The following is a 21,382-nucleotide window of genomic DNA, read 5'->3' as shown; positions in this document are numbered from 1 at the left end:
CGAGATGACACGAGCCGTCTCGAGCATTTTCGCCCTATTACCGTGGGCCGAAGTTATGGTGGTGTCACGCATGCGTGCCGGAGGCCTAGTGTATGCGGCTACAAATTGAGAAAGAGAGAGGAAGAGTGGGTAGGCGCAAAGCTAGCTGCCTTTGTCTCCACTCACTCTTCGAACGTGTTCGAACGCGAACACTGAACGCTGGAAGCCGGAGTTCGTCGCTCGGACGTGTTCAAAGAGCGAATAGGGATCAGAGCTCAAAGAGTGAAAAGAGTTAAAACAGCGATTTGCGCCTATTCACTACTTACTTGCAAGCAGAGCAGGGCGTTCTGACGTTCCCGCGTGCTCTCGTCTCCTTCTCTCCCTTAATTTCTAGCACTATTAGGCACAAATACAGCGGCTGTCATTTTCCTATCGATCACTAACCAGAGGGGAACGCGGAGCTACTGGTTGCAACGAGTGTTCCCCAAATTACTCGAGTTAAATTAATGACATATCGCTCTTTCATCCCTATCTCGTCCTTTTTTCCGATTTCGACGAGCACTGTATTGCCGTGTGTTTCTGCAATTGCTATTGTGACTCGCGCGTTAGGGACCTCAGGTTAGGAGTACTACTGCACTGGTGAAATTGAACGCCAACTGCAAGAACACATGACAGTTTCTCAAGGCAGACTTACTGGTTGAAACTCTGAATAAAACTATACCTCAATATTTTGCTTGCTCTGTCTCTCTCATAAAATTGGAGAATACCGGCGTTATGATATATTTGGACTCGTTCGCGCGAGATAGAAAGACTGCCTGTTAGGCCGGGGTTAGAGTGCTTATGCATCATACAAAATAAAGTCTGCATGCAGATCCCGAATACCAGTCACCGCGATATCCGTGCTTCGAATTCCGCATGACAATCAGTTCAAGGACAAACTTGGCACGCGGCACTCGAACCACGAAAATTGCGGTGACTCGTCCTTGCGGACTATCTTTTGTGTGATGCATGACCAGTGTGCCCCGGCTTAACACCCCCACGTGCAGTGTCAGCGTCGGTTTAACCACGGTAGATACGACGGGGAATATCCTCACCATCGGCAGTGGGTGATCTCTAGCGGAATAGCGCCTTGGATTTCGAGTGCCCCTTTCCTCGTGATACTTCCCTTTCTCGGCCTCTCTCCCTCTCACTCTCTTTCTTTCTCGGTCGCCATGCTGGTACGCGAGAATTCCTTAGAAATCAACACCGAGGTCTTTGGCCCCTCGAGACCCAAAAGCATGCCCCGCTGCAAACTCGCCGATTGGTACACAGATGCGAGTCAACACTCGCGCAGAACGGAAGCTTCTGAGAGGCTGTAATTTGTGCCGATGATAGCCATTGGACCGTCACGACATCCTCTCGTTTAGGGCATGGTCTCTCATGCGCCCTCACCATGTGCGCCGCTCTCTTCTTTTTGGTCACGTTAATTTCCCGTAGACATTTAATCACCGCCAATAATAAGTAAAATTAGAGTCTGGCCTGCGTGGCAGTTCAGTTTTCGCGTACAACTTCAGACATATAGAGATGATACGAGCTCATTTAGATATATTTATATAGACATGTATCTCAAAACGCGATCACGCTTCTGCGATAGAAAAGTTGCCCAGGGATACTTAATCTTTCGGCTGTCGCTGTTTATTTTTATTTTCGGTCCCCGGTGCTCCTGTAAGCAAATTAATTTACGGCGCGCACTCACGAAGTGGAGCATTCGTCTTCGTTCTCCCGAACGGGGGAACTCGAGGCGAGAGTGTTTAAGACGTGGAAAAGTCTCGCCAAACGACGGCGGCGTTTTCTGCACCGTAATCGATTCGTTTTCGTTTTCTTTTTTCAGCCGAAACTGCGCGATTCAACCAAACATCAAATCGGGATCATTATAACGTAATCTTAAGTAGACAACCCTGCCATTATCACTCGAAGCTAAACCGCTGCCTTTTCGATGGAACCGAAACGTCGATAAATTCGGTCATGACAGTACCTAGAGCCACTAAATGCGCTACGCTTAGAGTATCGGCACTCTGTTCCCGATATTGTTGTGGGCGCTGCCATCTTGGTGCTTGTGCAGAGCAGACGTAACTGCCGATCGTTATTATTCGAAAAGTGCGACTTCCTCAGCATTAGATTCGGTGCTAGGAATATCATGCAATATTGCTTGGCTCTTTTGCGAAACGTTTAAACATTCATGGGTGACAAAAAAGCGTTTCCTGTGATTTACAAAAAAAAAAAAAACAAAAAAAAACAGATAGCTGGCAACCCTTATTTTGAGCCACAAGATGGGTAAAGCCCGGTTCAGACAGTTGCGTTTGACTGCATTTGACTGCGTTGCGGCTGCAAGAAACCAGGACATCCCTGCTGTTTATATCGCGTGCCAAGATGATTCCTTGAATTGGATTCCACGCGTCATACGAGGCACAGATGCGCCGGTGACTCGCTTTCGGTTCTCGACGCAACGCAGTCAAACGCACTCAAACGCAAGTATCTGAACCGGCCTTAAGTGTCGTTACTCTGAAGCGTAGCCTATTTGGTGGCACTAACTGTACACAAATAGCAGTGCGACATAGACTTATAAATGTTATACTTCGTTTGACCTTATATCCTAACGCCGGCGACGATTCGAGCTGATGGTGCCGGTGATGTAGCGTCAAAAGCGCTCGAACAAGGTGTCGTCATGTTTGTACGTGGATCGATCATCGCTGAACCACTCATGTACAGAGAAGGTGACTCGAGCTTTTAACACGGTTTGATCGATGCTATCAACTCGTAGCATCGGCTGCGTTCGGAATTCAGGGCAAACAAAATCTATAGCTATTTCCGGTGAGAACTTCTTTGGGGTGCGCCACCCGGTGGAATTTTTCTCAACGCTCAGAGTGAGGATACATCCAACTTCTTCTGCTGGTGCAAGCACGTGCAATACCAAGCTTCTATGCGCTATGAAAACAAAACCCTAACCGCGTGAGTAGTGCGTGCACTGCCATAGCCTCCTATATACTGACAAAGCCTGGCAGATCGCCACGAGAAGCGGCCGCCGAAATGAAAAGGTGCTGCGGCAGACAACGGATGAGAGGAGAGCCACGTGACAGGCGCCGCGCTGCAGCGAGACGCCGAAACACACTTCTACCGAGCGAACAAGTGTGTTTCGGGTCGTCGCCACTGCAAAAGCTGTAGACTGACGTCCAGGTTCCACGAGAAACGGCTCTTTGATACTCTGTGGTACCAGATTCTCGCGCTCCAAATCTGCGACCGGGCACACTATAGCTTCGCCGTCGGACTGCCAATCTTTGTGAGTACAGATGAGGCTATGGCACTATAGAGTGAGGAATACAGAAGCGTCCCTAGCCAGCATCTCACCGCAAACACTTCGTTTTCACCCCGAACCTCGAAAACGAAACCAGCCGAAACAGCGAGCCGAAGGGACCAAGCTTACGGAGCGGAAAGCTCAACGTTATGGCGCTCGACGCCTTTTTACGCGTGTGTTTTGACCGGCTAAACCGACGGAGCGCAGCGATTACCTGGTGACTTGCAATTTCTGTCTGTTCGTCGTTTATAGTATCTGACACCTTAAAAAACGCGGGGCGTGGCCTAAAGTATCCGCCGCCTCGTGATTGTGCTCTTCGGCGCTCTTACCGGTTAATGTCGCAATCTGATTGGCGGCGCAGCGATAGAAAAGGGCTCGGGACTCACAACGCCCTCCGCTTCTTTAGCTGACGGCGACTGTACGGCGAGCAAGTGTTCCAAAATGCGTCTTTGCCGCATGGTAACGTAACGAGCGGGGCACACCATTCAAAGGGAACCACGTAGAACGCGTAGAGATTGCACGATGGCGTGTCGGTCGAGCCCGGGCCGTCTTTGACTGAGGATTCGGGGGAAAACAAAAGCACTAGTGGGCATATTTGAAGGGTAACCCAAACCTAGGACGAGCGCAAAGAGCAGACGAACCTCAGTGCCGTATAGCCTTTGACTGTGCTCTGACCTACAGGTGAAGTGATGTAGAAAGCCCGATGGGTTTTTAAACCACGAAAACCATCCGTGCATGCATGATCCAAGTGCCATCCACTATACTTCGTCTTACCCTACGATGGACTGGGGGCGAAAGCTACGGACCGCCAGATCCAATCACGAGCCACTTAGAAATTGCGTGGTGTTACGCTTTAATGCACGGTTCGCGTCAGGGATCACTGATGGGGATGGCGGACAGTGGTTCGAATCGAACAGCAGTGAGTGACTCAGCAATTTTACATTGCAAAAAAGCCGGGACGTACGGGCTGTTTGCAGCGTCGAAGCTATAGAAATGATGCAGCGCTTTCGGATTCGGAGCATTATTCGTCCACCACTAATCAAAGCTAGGCATGTCATAGCTTAGCGTAGAACGTGATTGGACCTGGCGGCCCGTGGTTTTGGCCTTTAGTCCATCGTAGGGTGAGACAAAGTATAGGATATAAGGAGGAAGCTTGATGCAGGACGTGCCGAAACAATGTTCACAACAAGGACGTAGTGGGCATTGGAGCGGTAAACTGGCAGCTGAAAGTGACCCCCAATCGGTCGCAGCCATGTTGCAAAATTTTTACCACTAGACGCGTGACCTCATACTTCACGTCTAGATTTCAACAAAGTACCGCGTACACATAATTTCTTATTTATCTTTACTAACAGGGCCGACAAGATAAGTTATATTTTGTTTGTTTTAAGTCCGTACTATGCTTTTACGACAAAAACTCGGACAGCATCGCAATGGCTCCCCTAGATGCCGTCAACCGCGGTGCTGTATTTGGGGTTTTTATCGGAGCTAGACACTGATCTCTGGGGTTAAAAGTATTAAGTAAATAGTTCATCGTGTTTTCTACAGCGATCGCAATAGAAATATCGCCTCAATTCTGCGTAAAAGGCTCAGCATTCGACACGGTCACCTGTCTAGTGGTCAAAATTGTACAACATGGCGGCAGCCAAGTGGCGGTCACTTTTGCCTGGTGAACGGGACACCAGTTTAAAGCTCTAAGCCCCTCTACCTCGTTGGTTAACGCCGAAAAAAAGAATATGGGATCAGAGAAGGACGTTTTACGTTATCAGGCGATAATCGACTCGGCTAACAAAGGGCCCCTCGCCACACCGGTGCTACGTATTCCAGCTCGTGTAGAAGAATTGGTGCTCTGGAGCACTTTGTTACTGCCTAGATAGGCTACAAATATTCGACAGAGCTGTCTATTTAGATCGCTCGCAGCAGCGATAAACGGTTTCGGGGATGTACTGTCGGGTACGAATGAAATGCGGAACAGCGGAGCGCGTAATCAAGAGGCAACAAGAAACTGCTAAAACTGAGGGGTGGAGAGAGAGGCTACGGGGGTATCCAAATTAGAGTAGGGACGAAACCTTCGCAGCACTGTTTCCACAACGCAGTTTCATCGGTTCCTAGTTGCCCCTATAGACCGTTCCATTAGGGTCATAGCAGAGAGGGTAAAAGAGAAAAAAAATGCACTCCCCCTCTCACACCGCATGTCGTCCGCTTCGCCTAGTGGGCTGTAGCTAGCGTCGGGCTGGCGTGCAAACTCTGTTTAAAATCGCGTTATTTTGGAACTTTCAACCGAAGATGCGCAGATTTTGGTATGGCAGTTGTCGTGTAATACTATGCTAGGTAAAAAGACTCACAAGGTCCAATTGCGCTGTTACCTGCGTGCAAATAAAAAACAAAAATAGGGAAAACTGTGTCAGATTGGCCGGTTTCTTTGGCGAAAAATAAATCCGGTTGCTGTACCTTTTTTACTATACAAAAGTTCGTACTGGTGTAGGCCTTTAGCGACCATGAGTGGAAGTCTGAAATAATAAATAAAACGTGCTCTCCTGCCGCAATACAAGCAGTAGTTGAGGGTAGTACTGCCGGCTGACACAACTGCTATTTAAGGAACGGAAAAAAGATATGCTAGTTGATCATTTAGCAAAATAGAACAACAGAGAGCTATAGGCTGATTTTAGAGTAGCCACAACTATTCTAAAAACGCGAACCACTTCACAACGGCAGCCACGAGCGAGAGTTCGATGTTCGGTAGAGCCCGCCGATACAGTCCAAAGATGGAGAACGGCAACCTCCCGGTTTGTTGTCTGCTAGCGGAGTCGGGTGCATGCCCTCTCTCTCGTTTTACCCCGCCGAACCCGCTGAACTTCTTGAATGTGTGGAGAGGGCGCTGCGGTCGAACAAAATGGTGCCGCCCAGAGAGCGCTTAATGGAATGGTCTATAGACTATAGGTAGCGCGGCATGTATCATAGGTTACGCGCTCCGCTGCTCCCGTTTCATTCCTGCTCGATAGTACATTCAACACTACAAGGGTTAAAAGGAACTCACCAAGCACTCCGAGGACTCAGCAGGGCACGGACTCATAAAAGGGTGTGGGCTGGGACAAGGCTCCTGCGCGGGAAGGACGAAACCAAGTGAATTATCATCAAAATCCAGGTATAGATATTTCGTGAATAGTAAAGTATGTTTCCAGTTTCAAAGCGTCTTAAAGAGGGACAGAACATACTTCTTGTTTTACATGGTAAACATATTCGACTGTCTAACATTTTTTATTTTGTTGTATTTTCTTTCTCTTCCTTCTTGAAGATTGCGTATTTCCCAAGATGAAGTTGACAGAAGGTCCGAATTTCAAAGGTACGACCGATAGTACCGCCACCCGTGGTAGCGTTGCAAATTGAAAAGCTATACGAGCAAACGTATGTTCCCGCTCTTATATATCTTGCCGGCGTACATACGGCGGCAACGACCAAAAAGTAAATAAAAAAACAAAAAAAGAACAACAACAACGTTTTGGAAATTCACAACGAAGTTACGAACCGCGAGAGACAGAGCCGCACTTCGTGCTGCAGACAGATTTCCATCGCGTCTATTGTTCTCTTTGAGGCGCCCCACTCCACAAATTAGGACTAAGATTTTGTTCCGTTCACTGTTTTGCCTTCACTCAAAAGAAATAAGTGAAAAGAAAAACACAGCGGGGTCGATTCTATACGTCGCCGTCGCGTAAAGACATCGGCATTCCGAGTACCTCCGCCATCTGATCCACAAACAGAATCTTGGGCTCACGCACGCACAGACAGTCAAAGAGCGGACCGACTCAGGAATGCGGCGTTACTCCACGCGCGCTCACAATGGCGCGCCAGGATTCTTCCAAGCGCGAGCCTCACAAAACGTTTCTCAGTGGGGGAACTTCGGAACAAAAGCCACCGCCATTTCCGCTCTCATCCCCCCCCCCCCCCCCCCCCATCTCCCTGTCCTCACCCAGGATAATTCCGCCCTTGGCACGCCATAGTCAAACTCGGACGCACATTGGAAAACACACACGCTCTTTCAGAAACCGAAATAGAACGCCAGAACGAGGGATTGGCCGGCTTATCCAAACCTACGAGAGGAACAGTCCATAATTAGCAAAGAGCAATCGCTCCTTGAGTACTCAGGTCCCAGAGATGAAAACAGAGAAGCACGTCGGTTGTCTTTGCCCGACCGAGCGCGTTAGTTTTGGGTATTTGCACGCGCGCACGTGCGCATGGAGACGCGTCTGTCACCTCGTGCAGATGAGCGTGCATGCGTGCTTGCGAATGCGTGTTTGTGTAGGGCATGTACATTTAAGGTATGTACGTACACGTAGTCGCGTGTCCGCACATGACTATGTTCGTGAGCAGGCGTTTGCGCGTCAGGATGATCAAGCCGCCATGGCTGCTGCCTAGTTTTGCGAGACAGAATTAAGGAAAGCACCCCAATCTCGGAGAATCGGACGTTCCCTGTCCTTCTTCGTCAATAAATGCACACAGCATAGGAAGGGGGGGGGGGGGGGGCTAACTTTAGGCGCTTTCTTTGTCTCCAGAGAGGATCTTCCAAAGCAGCTTGGGTCCGCAGTAGTCGGCCTGAGAGTTTGCCCGGCCTCCCCCTCTTCGCCGCCATCAGCGGCAACAGCTGGGCGCCACACGTGACGGCGCGAGCTCTGAATGACAAGACATGTGGTGCCGTCACTGTGGAACGGGAGACGGGGACACCCCTCCCTGGGAAAGGGTCTTACCCAGTTCGCCGACGCTGCGCGCCACAGCGTTTCGTTTGTCCTTTCCCCCGCGAAGTGTGCTTTGCCGCGGGTCTCGCGGTCTGCCAGTCGGGTCGGCTTTGGTTTCGGCCCTTGGGTTTGCGTCGTTATTTACTGATTTATTTTACGTTTAAATTTCGGGATAAGCCGCGACGAGTTCACGAGAAGAGCGATCTCCATCTGGTGACGTGCTTCGCTGTTCTCTGCGCGATTCGGTTGAACGAAGCCGCTTAAGGGGTTCTAATGGCACTTTTTGCAGCCTTAACGAGTGTCCAGAATGTCATCCGACCTCCCGAGTGGTTTCGAAAACACAACTACAGATTCACCTTGTGTCCAAATATTTTGCAGTGTTACTTTATGTCCCAGTCCTACTATAGTGACCAAGAAAAAAAAAACGGCACTGGCCAACGTAAAAACACGTGCACCGCGCAAGCGAAGGTGTGTTTTCCATGACAGCTTGTAATAGACCGATCTCAGCAGTCAGTTTCACTACGCCACCGCTGCCGCAATGCATCGAGGAAACTCTAGTCTGCGCACGTCCAACAAGCTCGCTGGAGGTCTGCGCGTGTAGACCACGAGACGGGACGAGCCCTCTCGTGCACTGCCATCTGCCTCTAGTGAACTAAAGTTATGGCGGCGTCACGCATGCACCGAGCGCTCAGTGAGATCGGTCTATTGCTCGTGTTTACTTTAAAATCACCGGAAGAGAGAAAGCCTGCCAACGGTTCCTTTGTATGGATGATTGACATGCTTAAGGTCTGTCATGGTCGGTTGTTTCCGTTCGTCACCCTCCTGGGACACGTAGTGTAGTTCTAACTAAAGTGCATAATGTATGATGAACAGCGCTGCCATTCCGTCCGAAAACGCGTCAAAAGCTTCTTTAAAAGTTAAGTAATAAAACAAAATATTGTCCGCTTTTTTTTCTGTTGCACTTTTAAGTTGACTATTTGCGTTACCTCCTACAAAAGGAATCACAAGTAAGCACTGAGACTCTTGGTGATAATCTGTTTCCTGTACTTTTCTAAAGAACGGTCAAGATGACGACGAACCAGACTGCCCATGGGTGACTAACAATGCGTCTTGCATCCCTCTTTCTATTTTATTTATTCTTTAAATTTTATAATAAAAGCAATATTTACACACAAGAAGCTGGAGATGTCTTGTTTTTGCAGGGCCCCGAGCGTTTAAAACCCGACATTTTTCAGAGCCACTCGCATTCAAGCAGTCGTAAATCGCAGCTAGCCCGACCATAAAACCTCGGTGTCAGCCACACAAAGCCTTTTTCTTTACCCGCTTTGTCAAAATACTGGTAAAAGAAGCCGACTTTTTGTTCGTAATTTACTTGCAATGCTACTGAAGGCGAAAATTATTGCATTATTAAAACTTGCGCTTATTTGCCTATCTCATGAAAAACGCATAAACCGGTCAAGCATCTACGGCAGCCAACATCTTGATATTTTGTTTTTTCGTCTTACGTTACATATGACATTAAAGAAATAAACTACTTCAAGTGTCTGAACGAGATCTTCGGTTTATATGTAATATAAGTCTTGAAGTGGCTGTAATCGGAGGCTGCATGCACATTATTGAAAGGACAACACCCAATTCAATTTGTTGTGCCGTAACCAAGATGGACGTCTGGGAACTTACTCCCTCGGGGAAAATTAAAGAGGGATCGATTCCTAGTCCATTGAATCGGTTTGATGTTCTGTTACTACGTTACAGCCGCATGTTCGCTAATAAATATGGCTATACACTTCGCATTGAAGAAATCTCCACACAGGCGGATGAAAGAAGACGCTTGAAAGAAAAGAACGCGAGCGGCCTTTCTCCGAAAAAGTTCAAAGCACTGCCTTGCGGCTGCTAATGAGAAATAAAAGCCGTCGGTTCGTTTAAACAATTTAACAATGCCTAACTTTGTGAAATAGAATAATATAAAACAGCACATATTTCGAATTCAAGTCTAGAACGTCTAATTAAAATATCGGATATAAAAACCTCTTCTGAAGGAATCAAATTAGCTCTATATTTAAGCAGTTCAAGGCCGGTTAAAATTTTCTCTTTGCCGCGTCCCACTTTCTCTATCAAACCCCACGATGGGTCTGAGCTCTGAAGACGCGGTTCCCTTCGCAACTGTAACCACACTTGAAAGACAAGTGTACATTGAGCCGATTTCAGTTCTGTCGTTTCTCGCTAATACAGTCAATTTTAAAATATGTTTATGTTATCTGGAATTATATGCACCAATCAAGCTCAGTCGCCAATCATAGTTGAGGAATATTACTACAGTTAATTGTGGATTTTCTTGAAAACGAGCGGGTTCACGAGTTGCCAAGCAGCAAACATATTTTTCCTCTGGTTTTTCTGGAGTGTGTCCTTGATGTAAAATAAAGAATGTCATCGCTTCTTTCGCTTCATTTTTCACACAAATTGTTTCCCGAAAGAAAAACAATAAAAATGGTCTTGTATTGACCGTTTGCTGTCTACAGAGGAGTACGGCTTTTGAAGGAGCAGGCCGCCACGACGTAGTGTGCCCACGTGGCTATGCTTCTTTGCTCGTCCCTGCCCCTCACAGTCCCTCCCCTCTCCTCCCCACCCGCTTCCTCCCTCTCCCCGGAAAAAAAAAAGCCCTAAAGTCACGCCAGTCGCTTTGCAACGAAAATAGGCGCTCTGAAGGAGCACCCCTTGTAGAAAGGGCCGGCCGCTTCTTCCCGTCTGGGTTTTCTTTTTACTTTCTTTTAGTAAAAATATATTTATTTATCCTTGCTACGCAGTAGAGACAGTCGATGAAGTGCGCCTGTTTGACGAGCAACAAAGTCGAGAGTGGAGCCGAAAGCCAGACGAAATAAACAGCGCCACGTCCGCGAGACCCGCGACCCAATACAATCGCAACGCGGACGCCACAGGTCACGGCAGAGTAACTGGTTTATTTTCATACCAGGCCAACTGGTACGAAACACGTCTACAAAGAAAAACTCCAAATGCGCACACTTCGCACTAAACGATTGCAAAATCGAAGTAGTTCTGGTACAAATTGAATGAACATCAACTTACACGAACTCTGGATTTAACCAACGTTGTAAAAAGAAAACAACAACAACATGTAATTGATTTATTTTCCATGATCCTACGGACACTTTCGGTATGCTCAACATGCTTCGATTATTTTCGCTTCCCTTAATTCAGCGAAACTCTTGAATATTTTCCGCGACGTTACATTACCTGACCTTGTCACATCATGTACGCGCGGACACCCCCACGCTTTCCGCCCTTGACGAGGAAAAACAACTACCGCTAAGTCTCCCCCGTGACACTTGAATAGAACTTAAGGCTCAGGACGTTATGGCTCAATCTTTGCCGTTCTTTCTATACTCTCAATTCAAAACCATTTCCTCCTAAATATGTACTTTCGTTTTCCTTGAAATGAGAGTCCAATATTTCGCAAAAGTTTTTCGTAGCGTTGCCTCTCTTTCTTTAAATATCTGAGCGCTTAAACCCATTCTGCATTAAAGCAGCAGCGCGCCTTGAGAAAAAAAGATCGTATATGGATGAAGTATCAAAAATATTAATTATAATAAACAAATCATCGGTTACCAAGTCATAGAGAAAGTAAAAGAAATATAAATCGTCCTTGGGTGAGCCCCGCGGCAAGCGTCATATTTTCATATTAAATAGTGTTCAAATGCATTTCTTTCCAACTGCAACGAAACCAGCAGAATCTTGAACGAAATGTAGGGTTTCCTGAAAAAGAGGAGTTCGTAAAATCCACTAATCAGAAACTTATCTTGAGGTTTGTCTTCTAAGCCAAAAATTTCAAAGGTTTCTGAGACGTTTAAAGTCACTTTCAGACTGCATACGTCTCTTAGCGTAGTTCAACAGCTTCAATAGATGCTTCCGGTATGAGGTTTCTCAATTTCTTCACACATCGTTCTTTGCTTCGCAATGATAATAAAACAAACAGACGAGGTGCACAAAGGTGGAAGAGCTACCTCCACACACAATTTAGCAGTAACTCAAATTGAGGTATCTTTCTGAAGTCAGAAGCTGCAGCCATCATTATTTATGCACGCCGGGCAATTTCTCAGGAAGTATCTTCTTCCGCTTCAAACACAAATAGCTAACTTCAGAAGATATCACCAAACTGTTCAAACGACAATCAGCACACATTTCTCAGCATACATCTTCAAACCGGTTTTCTTGTTAAGTTCTTCAGCATCTTTGTAACTTCTAAAAGTAAGAAAAGGAACGCCAGGTGGGTTCAAAGAAATACTATCTCCGGTTTCCATCACAACGCTCACAAAGCAAGATCGAGCAATTCAGACTCGGCGAATCGCCATTTCAAAACCCCGGGCCGCCAAACACACAAAATGCGCGCACAAGCGCTTCGCTCCCAAACGCTCAGCCGACAGCCCAAAGTTAGCAACCGTTTCATTCATGACTCGTCTGTGTCGCGTCACTGCGGCGACCGTCAACGACCGAGGTTCAGCCGGGTTCAAGCCGTTCCGCCATTAGTAGCAGTCGGAATCCCTTGCGAAGACATCATTTCCGGTACGCTCACGCCCTTCAGTGACGTGCGTTAGGGCTTTAGTATCACCAGGCCGGGAACACGACTACGCTAGCTTCAAAGGGGGAAAGTAACGCGAGAATTTAGCGACGAAAGGAATCCAAGTCAATACAAGCAGACACGTGTCACGTGCTCACGCTCGGGCGCACGCACAGCACGCGCTGCCCTGCCCCGCGCCACGCGAGCCCGCCGCTGCGTGGCACTTGGGGGAGACATCCCTACATGCCGCTGTAGGGAGGATGCCGCTGTAAGGAGGGTGAAGGATGGAAGCGGGAGAAGGATATTCCCCAACTGTCCACCAGATGCGGGATGCATCCGTCCGCGAATCAGGGAGAAAGGAGGAGGGAGGTGTCGGAGAGGAGAAGCGGACGTGTCGGATTTCCGCGCCGGAAATTGGGGACTCGTTCCAGCAAAACAATTACCGCATTAGTCCGCGGACGCGGTAGCGACGGCCGATCAAGCAAAGACCGGAAGAGGAGGGCACACGCCGACGGAACCTAAGAGGAGCTCGAGCAGAAAAAAAGGGGAGTGTCCCCAAAGAGACGCCAGGGGAAGCAGAAGACGACACGAAGCACAAAGGGAAGTAGAAGACCCAAACGGAAGGGCGGTGCAACTGTCTTCTCTGGGCCCCCCTCGCTCTGCGTCGGGCAGAGGAGCCATTCGTCCGAGGACTCATCGATCTCTTCGAGGGTAGAACTTTCTCCATCGACAGAGATCGAGAGAGGAATGGGGAGAGGAAGACCGGTGCGAAACAATTCATTCCAAGTCGCCATACGTCTCCGTCACGGCTGCCCCGGCCCGGGGAATGCGCTGCAGCGACAGGGCCTGCGCACATGCACTCAAAACGGGACACCAAATGAGTGGGGGTCGCCGCCATATGTCAGGCAAACTCTGCGGGGTCGAGGGATACGCCAGCCGTGCTCGTCAGGAGTCGGCCGACTGAAGGCACAATTGGCGGCGCGGTTAATTAAAACGCGGGGCATCGGCTTGGGGACCGCATTGACGGTGGCGTTTGCGACGCGCTGAATCGTCCGCGGTGCTCGAAGTGCCCCGATCGCGCACACCGAGAAGGCGCATAATGAAGTGCCAGAGAGGAACCCGGTCGAAACGGACGAGCTATTCTTAACAACCGCGGTGTTGGGGACCAACGACCGTCGCCAACACCGTGATTGATTCGTCCGAGAGTTGCAGATGTTGAACGCGGACCGCAGAACTCGCAGATGAGTGTCGGTCCGTTGCCTGGTGTTAAGGACGCCGGTGCGCTAGGTTTTCCTCGGGATCATCCATATTCCCGGGTTTGCCTGAGTAAACCGCAAGCTTGGAAGTGATCATACGACGTAATTATTCACACCGGGAATGACGTAAAGCGACAACTCTAATGGCTGGTTTGTTAAAACTAATGCTATGTCGTGCTTCGGGATGTCAAGTTTTCCGGAGCAACTTTTACTTCAAGATCCCAGGGAAACAGCCCTTCATAACGATTCAATTTATAAGTCTCGCCTATAATATGGATGACGCTTACATCGGAAATCCTGTTGTTAGAGTGTTTTTTTTTTCTTTTTATATAAGGGAATTCATTGAGTTATTTTTTTTTTGTCAAGTAGTTCACAAGAAATGGTAAGCTCAACGGAGTTATAATTTTCAAGCTCACGGTTGAAGTGGAGAAATCTGTTGTTACGCTGAAATAAGATATAGAAATAATTCCCAATGACTGGACATTAAACCTTGCTGCGTTCTTTGGGCCAATCTAAAGCGACCTTAGAGTGGCTCGTAAATGGCCTTTCTACAGTGGTTAATGTGGCTTCGAGAGGCTTTTGGCTGTACAGCCTCCGTTCGAAGGTTGAATATTTTTAGGATAGAGATTTTCTTGACAGTTGCCTCCTGGGGCCTTAAACTCGTCAAACACAAAGTTGGAGCGGTAAGTTCGCGGAGCGCGCCGATTGGACGTCGGCGAAAACAGAGCGTGGCATGGTGGTGATAGTCCAATCGGTGCGCTAAGTCAACCTTGGCCTCAACTTAGTGTTTGACGAGTTTAAAGGCCGTGGGAACTCGTGAAACACAAAGTTGGGGCCGAAGTTCGCGGAGCGTGCTGATGGGACTCTTGCGACGATGGCGTCACGTGGGATGAGATGCCAATCATCCAAACTCTCTCGGTGCTCAACTTCCAGAGATATTGTGAAACAAAGTCGAAGCGAGCATCATCAGAGCGCGTACGAGCTACACCGTGGAGCCATTCGATTGAACGGCTGCACTGGTGACGTCGTGCCCGCGTGTCCCTACACACCGCGTTCGCGTCAATGCTGTCTAGATTGCCCCTGGGCGGGCTGTGAGCACTCTAAACTTCCGCGTGGCAAGGTCGTCGTTCTTTGAAAGTTATAGGTGACGACAAAGTGACGTTTCACAACTTTGGGAAGGAGCCACTGTAGACCAAAATCTTTGCTTCGGAATGGAGGCGAAGATTGAACTTTGTGATATTGTGGAGCCGTGCGCGGTGTACGCCTGCTTTAGGCCTCATCTTCCGCAGCTGTCAACAACGCTGCCGGCGTCACAGAGAGGGGGTGTGTGTAGTGATGTCGGTAGTACTTGAGAGATGAGGGCCGACGGAGGATGGCGAGAAGAAACCGGTATACGGGAAATAAAAAGGGGTACAACACACACACGCACAGGCACGCACGCGCGCGCGCACACACAGACACACAAACACACACACACACACAGGCACGCACGCACGCGCGCGCACACACACACGCGCGCGCGCACACACACACACAATTAGGGGTCAGGAGGCGCCGTAGAAAATGTTCGGAAGAGAGGAGGAGCCGGAGATAATAGTAAAGAAGGGGATATCATTTCCCCATTATTTGTTTTATACTTATTCTACAATCTTTTAGCACTACCGTATAAAAAATATGGTCTCGGGCTGGAGCGATAACTCCTTCCCTCCCTCCCGCCCCCCCCCCCCCCCCCCCCCCTCCACCTTACCCATTAATCTCTTCTTTCGACGCCACGGGGGTACGAGGGGGTGGGTTGAAACACCTCCTTTCTCGTACCCCTGTTTCGACGCCCCTGCTTAGCGGAGTTCAGGAGTTACAATTGAGTGACTGTCCAGTGGCGGAATCCGCAAGGAGGTGGCCAAGGCTACTCGGCTGGTTCTGACCTAGGCACGTCGGGCAATGCTTTAATCATATCCAAGAGGCCGAGAGAAATAAAAATAACGGGAGGCAGGTTTCTTAAGTAAACCCTGCTTTATCAGGGGAAATAGGAACGATATCAGATTGTCAACTTCGACGGTGTCGATTTTAGAATGCAAGTGTCCGAAGCTTCAGCCGTGCTTTTTAGGGACCACCAAACATATTAGTCGCAGCTATAGCCTCCTCTAAACTCACAAAGCCTGGCAGTTCGACAATTCCCGGACGGAGCCATGAGTGCCCGGTCGCAGATTTGGAGCGGGAGGATTTGGAAGCAGAGAGCATTTCTCGGGGAACCTAGGGTGCCTACATGTCTGTCTCTCCCAGAGTGAAGACATCCATTGTTGCACTCAGTGTGCCAGCGCGTGACGCCTTCGCGCACTCGGTGCGTAACTTGGGCGATAAAATGGCGTCTATACATAAGCCAAAGCTGCGCGCTCGAGCTGAGTGACACCGGATTGCGCGCACTTCAAAATGCATCAAAAAACGATTGGGCGGGAAAATGGCTGGGATGTCACCACTCAAGCAAAAGCGCGCGTGTGTATGATGACACTCTAGGGGAACCTAGTATTCGGCGCGCAGCTTTTGTAGCGGCGAGGACCGGAAACATGGTTTTCAAACTCGACGGGAAAAGAAGCGGTAGCGCGAGGAACGCGAGGAGCATGAGCGGACATTCCATCGCTCGGGACAAGTGTGGTTCGGCGTCTCGCCGCAGCGGGGCACCCGTTAAATGACTCTCCCCTCGTTTGTTGTCTGCCGCTCTACTTTTCCACTTTCGGCGGCAGCGTCTCGTGGCGATCTGCCAGGTTTTGTCAGCAATGGCGACGTGCGCGACCAAAAGCGTCGCTGTGGTCGCCCTTCCACGATTGGCCGAACGCTGACTATGACGCCAGAAAGGGATTTATCAACGACGGAAATAAGAGGAATGAAAGAACTTTATTTTTGACGGTGTTGGCAGTGTTCTTTTGAGAGCGCAATGATTTCAAGCTTCACCATGCTATTTACAAACACCATCAAACTTGTTGTTTGCAAGGTAATGACGTCGCAAGGGGGAACCGTAGGGGGGCGCCACTAAAACATCTCGCCGCTAATAGAGAAGGCTATGTCGTAGCTCATAATTTTGTCCATCACACGTATGAGCCACGGTCCTCTCCGCGCGCTCTCTCGTGCTGCTCTTGTTCGGCGCCTAGGGAGCGGTAGGGATTTTTCGCACCTTGAATGAAAAATGTCACGAAGATAAACGGATCTGGCGGTTTGAGAGAACTTTGCGGCGTTCTTTCCGCCACTCCACTCGCTACGTCATTACGAGAAGAATCTTTAGGTTCAACGAGTTTGGCGACCCTGCAAGCATCCAATTGTTAAGAATACAGAGCTTGGTGAAAAAAAAAAAAATCTTTCTGGTACGGCGCATTGAGGAAAACATCTAAAAAAATATTGTAATGTCAATTCAAGGTTGCTGAATAATTAGGAATGGCGGTCGAAGTTTCGAAGTCTGAACATTGCTTTTGTTCTTATAAATTCCTATAATAAAACTATATGCTGCAAGTTATTAAATATTTCAAATTTATAAAAAAATGAATGACGCTGCATTAGTCACATTGTACACTAATGGCGATTCATGCAGAAAACACCGCCCAGGCCGTCTAGCAAAATTATTATATTGGAATTCCCCGACCACTCCAGATTTTCCCTGGCAGTTTCAGGTGAAATCCCCTGACCACTGGAGAGGTGGTTAAATATGTAAATTATAAGACCATTACAACAAAAAGCATTGAGCATTGAGAATTGTGAGGGTCATTTTGTACGGGCCTAATCTAACTTGCATATTCCGAAATATTCGGGTTCGTCCAGTCCGGATTAAACGAGCACTTACTCGCCACCGACATCGTCAGTGAAGAGGCCACTTCCGGAAACACGATGAAACCCGACGCTAAACCACACGCGTCAATAGGGAATTGTAGTAGATCGTTTTTTTTTATGGTGCCTTAATGTCCTTCTGTTTAGGGTGATGCCACCCTTTGTAGCACCCGATGCCGAGAGCACGCGCTCACGGGTAAAATACAAAGAAATCGATGAAAACCAAATGTCGCCAAAGCACTGTCAGCGCCACAAACGCGTGCGGGGACACGCTCTTTCACGCGCTTCTAAACAAACAATAAAAATAAAAGTGGGACAAAATGGCGAGATGTCTCCACCCTAAGCAAAGCGCACATGAAGGCACCCTAGTTTTTTTCCTCGGCTACAATATCCCCGAAGAAAACGCCGCAGCTACGCATGCGCGCCGCCAGCCTTCTCTGCATAGTTCAAGGTTTTATGGCGGATTACGGAGCGTTATCCGGGTGCTTAGCGGGCTGCGGAAACGGTCTACTGCAATTCCCCAATAGGGAGTTTTCGTAGATCGTTTCCGCTGTCCCGCAACCCTCTCCGCAACCAGCTACGCTAGCCGGAACTCTACAGTCAAGGCCATCGGCGCACCGGCGCAGTAGCGGCTGCTTCGTTGCGGAGGGCTTAGCGGAAAGAAAACGCGGTCTACGAAAACTCCAAGGAGTTTTCGTAGATCGTTTCCGCTGTCCCGCAACCCTCTCCGCAACCAGCTACGCTAGCCGGAACTCTACAGTCAAGGCCATCGGCGCACCGGCGCAGTAGCGGCTGCTCCGATGCGGAGGGCTTAGCGGAGGAACGCGGTCTACGAAAACTCCCTGTTAACCAAATGGCAGCATGGCCGCCAGATGCACACTTTTGAATACTTTCGGCTTTAAAAACACACAAAAAGGGGAAAAAATGTTTAACAGCCTGGTTGGGAAAACAAAATGTCATAAAACAAATTTACCAACCAAAAAAAAAAAAAAAAATGTGTACAGCTTTATTTATGGCACGATACGAATTTGTAGTTGGCGCCAGCGGGCACCGCGGAAAAGTGACCGCCATTTGTCACGTGGTGCTTTCGCTCTTTCGAAAGCTTCCTATGGTCTCCAAAAAGTTCCTGAATCATCTTCGTTTGAAGTGCAATAAAAAACAAAGATCGATAAGTAACCTTTAGAGCCCAAAGGAAACTCCTGAAAAAGCTCAAGCAGACGTGATAGACCAGTGCGCCGGTCAGATGACGGCGGCGGCGCCCCGGAGCTGACGATCTTGCGCGCCTACAGTCACAGTGGCGCGGCTCCGGCAGCTCCGGCGTGGAGAAACGCGTCGAACCGGCGGCGCACTACGCTCAGCGTGCAGTGGCGGCAAAGTGCGACGGCGCACAGGTCAACCACGTGACCCGCAGCGGCTCACGTGGGCGCCAACTACTAATTCGTTTTGCGTCCTAACTAAGGTTCTATTTTGTTTTCTCCATTGTAAATTTGTTTTATAAAATTCGTTTTTCCATCTAAGCTGTGTTGAAAAAAGATTGTTTACTTTTCTTCCTTCGAATACGTCCTTTAAGGCTTGGATTAGATTGGGGTCTGCGGCCTTTTTCATTTGTTACTAAATCTAGTAGATCTAACTGGATCTAGCCTAGTGTCGCGCCTTCAATCCAATCCAAGGCTTGGACTGGATTTGTCAGCTGTTCCATTAGAATCGGGTAGCACACTCTACATCGGGTGAGTAGAGCCCGCACTCCAATCTGTTACCTATTTTTTGACCCCAAGTCCTCGAGTCTTTGCTCAGGGCACTCGATGGCATTTCCGGCTCATTGTCATAGACAGGACTCGCTTTTTTGACATTATCCCTGACAATTCCCTGATGTTTACCAGTAATTAAAATCTGCCTTACAACCCCGGTTTTGCAGGTCACTATTAGCCCTGAGAGCGAACACAAGCGTCGCTGCGGTCGCCGCGCCCGGATTGGGTGAGGTGTTCCGTGACGTCAGGGAGGGGACTCCGCTCCGCGATCTCGCATCGGCTCGCTTCCCAGCACCGGTTTCCTGGTTCGGCGTTGTGCGCCGCAAGCTCTTCGAGGAGCTGGACTTCGTTTACCCGGTGTACAGGACGTTGAGTTAGGCCGATATTGACGTGCTTCCGTACATTTTATAAGCCTGCTTGTCCCTTTTAACTTTAGAATTGGGTTAAAAATTCCGAAAGCTATCGGCGGAGGCAATTCCGCCGATGAACCTCCCCGTCCGTCCACACGACACAAGGCAATCTTGCGAGGGGTCGGTGAAGCGGTGGCGCGAGTGTTTCAGACGCTGGAATTCTGTTCCTTGCACGTTCATGATTTAAGACGATATTACATCCCGCTCTCAAGGCATTTGAAGTGGCATTTATATCATAGGCCTTTGGGCGGTCGGCAAATTCTCTCGCGACCCTGACTCTGCGCTGCCACTCTGCATGCGCTGGTTCGCAGATGTTTTAAAGACCCTGCGTCTGATGATCTTGAAAGTGCTCGTGGAACAGGGTTGTTTTAAATAAATGTAGCTTCTTCACGAATTAATTATATAGTTTACACACGCATGCAGGCATATTTCTTAGAAGCTGCACAATTACTGGAAATTAGTTTGTATGGTAGCAGCAAAAACGGCCGAATTGCCCCCAGTTGTTTGTATATGTATTGAACTGCCAAACTATGCACGGCAATAGTGCCGTAATATGGAATGTTTATACTTTTTCCTGACATTCTTTATTCCAGCCTTGGGTATTCCGAAAATACACCGTTTAGTCTGAATTGTCCTTTCCAATTAAAAGGGACACTGCTGCAGGTCCCCAAAAGCTTAATCAGCCTCCAAACTCCCTACAGCTGGACTCTGACAAAAAAGGAAAACAGGATTAAAAGCAAGCATTCGAACGTCTGTCCAGTGGTAGACGCAGCACTAGTAGCAGAAAATGTGGATCCTGTGAAGGGCGACAGTCTGCGTGAAAAAAAGCTTTTGGTATTTTAGCTTCAGGTCGATTCGATTTAAGTAAAATCTCAATTTTAGGGCTTAAGGGACTAATAACGAGCGAGACACCTTCGCTTACGTTTGTTATGCATTACTTGAGGGTTGATATAAACAAGTCCACATATACCACCCGTGTAGTCCATTGAAATACTATCCGAATCCAGCAAAGGTCAAATGCGAGCAATGTATATAATAAATGTTCCTTGTTTTTTTTTGTTTTTTGTTTTCACTTTGCCCCTGCACTTAGGTTGTCTTACTTGTAATTCTCTCTTCATGGCCCAGGCTGTATTTAACATGTTGCTCGAGCAACATGCAGCTTTTCTGCTTCGGCGATCTTGTTTAAAAACAGAGATACAAAAAAAAAATATACATAACCTGCCAATTCATTCAGACCATCAGCAGCATTTATTGTGCAAAATGTAAATCTATAGTGATGCTCCTGCAATTGTGGCCATATGTCTTTATTTTCATATACCAGCTGCGATTCATGCGTTGCCTGCCCTGTCAACCATGCTTAAAATGTTGGTTGAAGTTTCGCCTGTAGCTACAGGCCATACCTCAATAAAGGCACATATAAAAATTTACACTTCCTACGAAAAACACGCTTAAAAAAATGAAATAGAAACGAGCGCGCCGTCAGCTAGCGTCGTCCCAGCCTCCACAGAGCGAGCGGGCCGAGTCGGGGAAAAATTCTCTCCTCGC

At 48.4% G+C, this 21,382-nt stretch overlaps 1 protein-coding gene across 2 annotated transcripts in view; it reads right to left on the bottom strand.

The window, feature by feature from the left end:
- The window catches only part of LOC8043463 (irregular chiasm C-roughest protein), a 225,740-nt gene that overhangs the window by 167,800 nt on the left and 36,558 nt on the right, over window positions 1-21,382 (bottom strand). The window contains exons 1-2 of one of the 2 annotated variants that reach the window (XM_042290765.1): window positions 8,053-8,068; window positions 6,348-6,410 (exon numbers count right to left, since the gene is read on the bottom strand). The gene's annotated coding sequence lies outside the window, so the exon portion shown is untranslated. Of the gene's footprint in view, window positions 1-6,347; window positions 6,411-8,052; window positions 8,069-21,382 lie in introns of those variants that run through there. The other variant, XM_042290763.1, reaches the window with a different exon arrangement.

The sequence above is a fragment of the Ixodes scapularis genome, unplaced genomic scaffold (assembly GCF_016920785.2).
Source record: "Ixodes scapularis isolate PalLabHiFi unplaced genomic scaffold, ASM1692078v2 PGA_scaffold0__279_contigs__length_252992795, whole genome shotgun sequence".
Classification (NCBI taxonomy): domain Eukaryota; kingdom Metazoa; phylum Arthropoda; class Arachnida; order Ixodida; family Ixodidae; genus Ixodes; species Ixodes scapularis.
The sequence above is the reverse complement of the archived record's forward strand: the minus strand, read 5'-3'. Positions and strand labels throughout refer to the sequence as shown.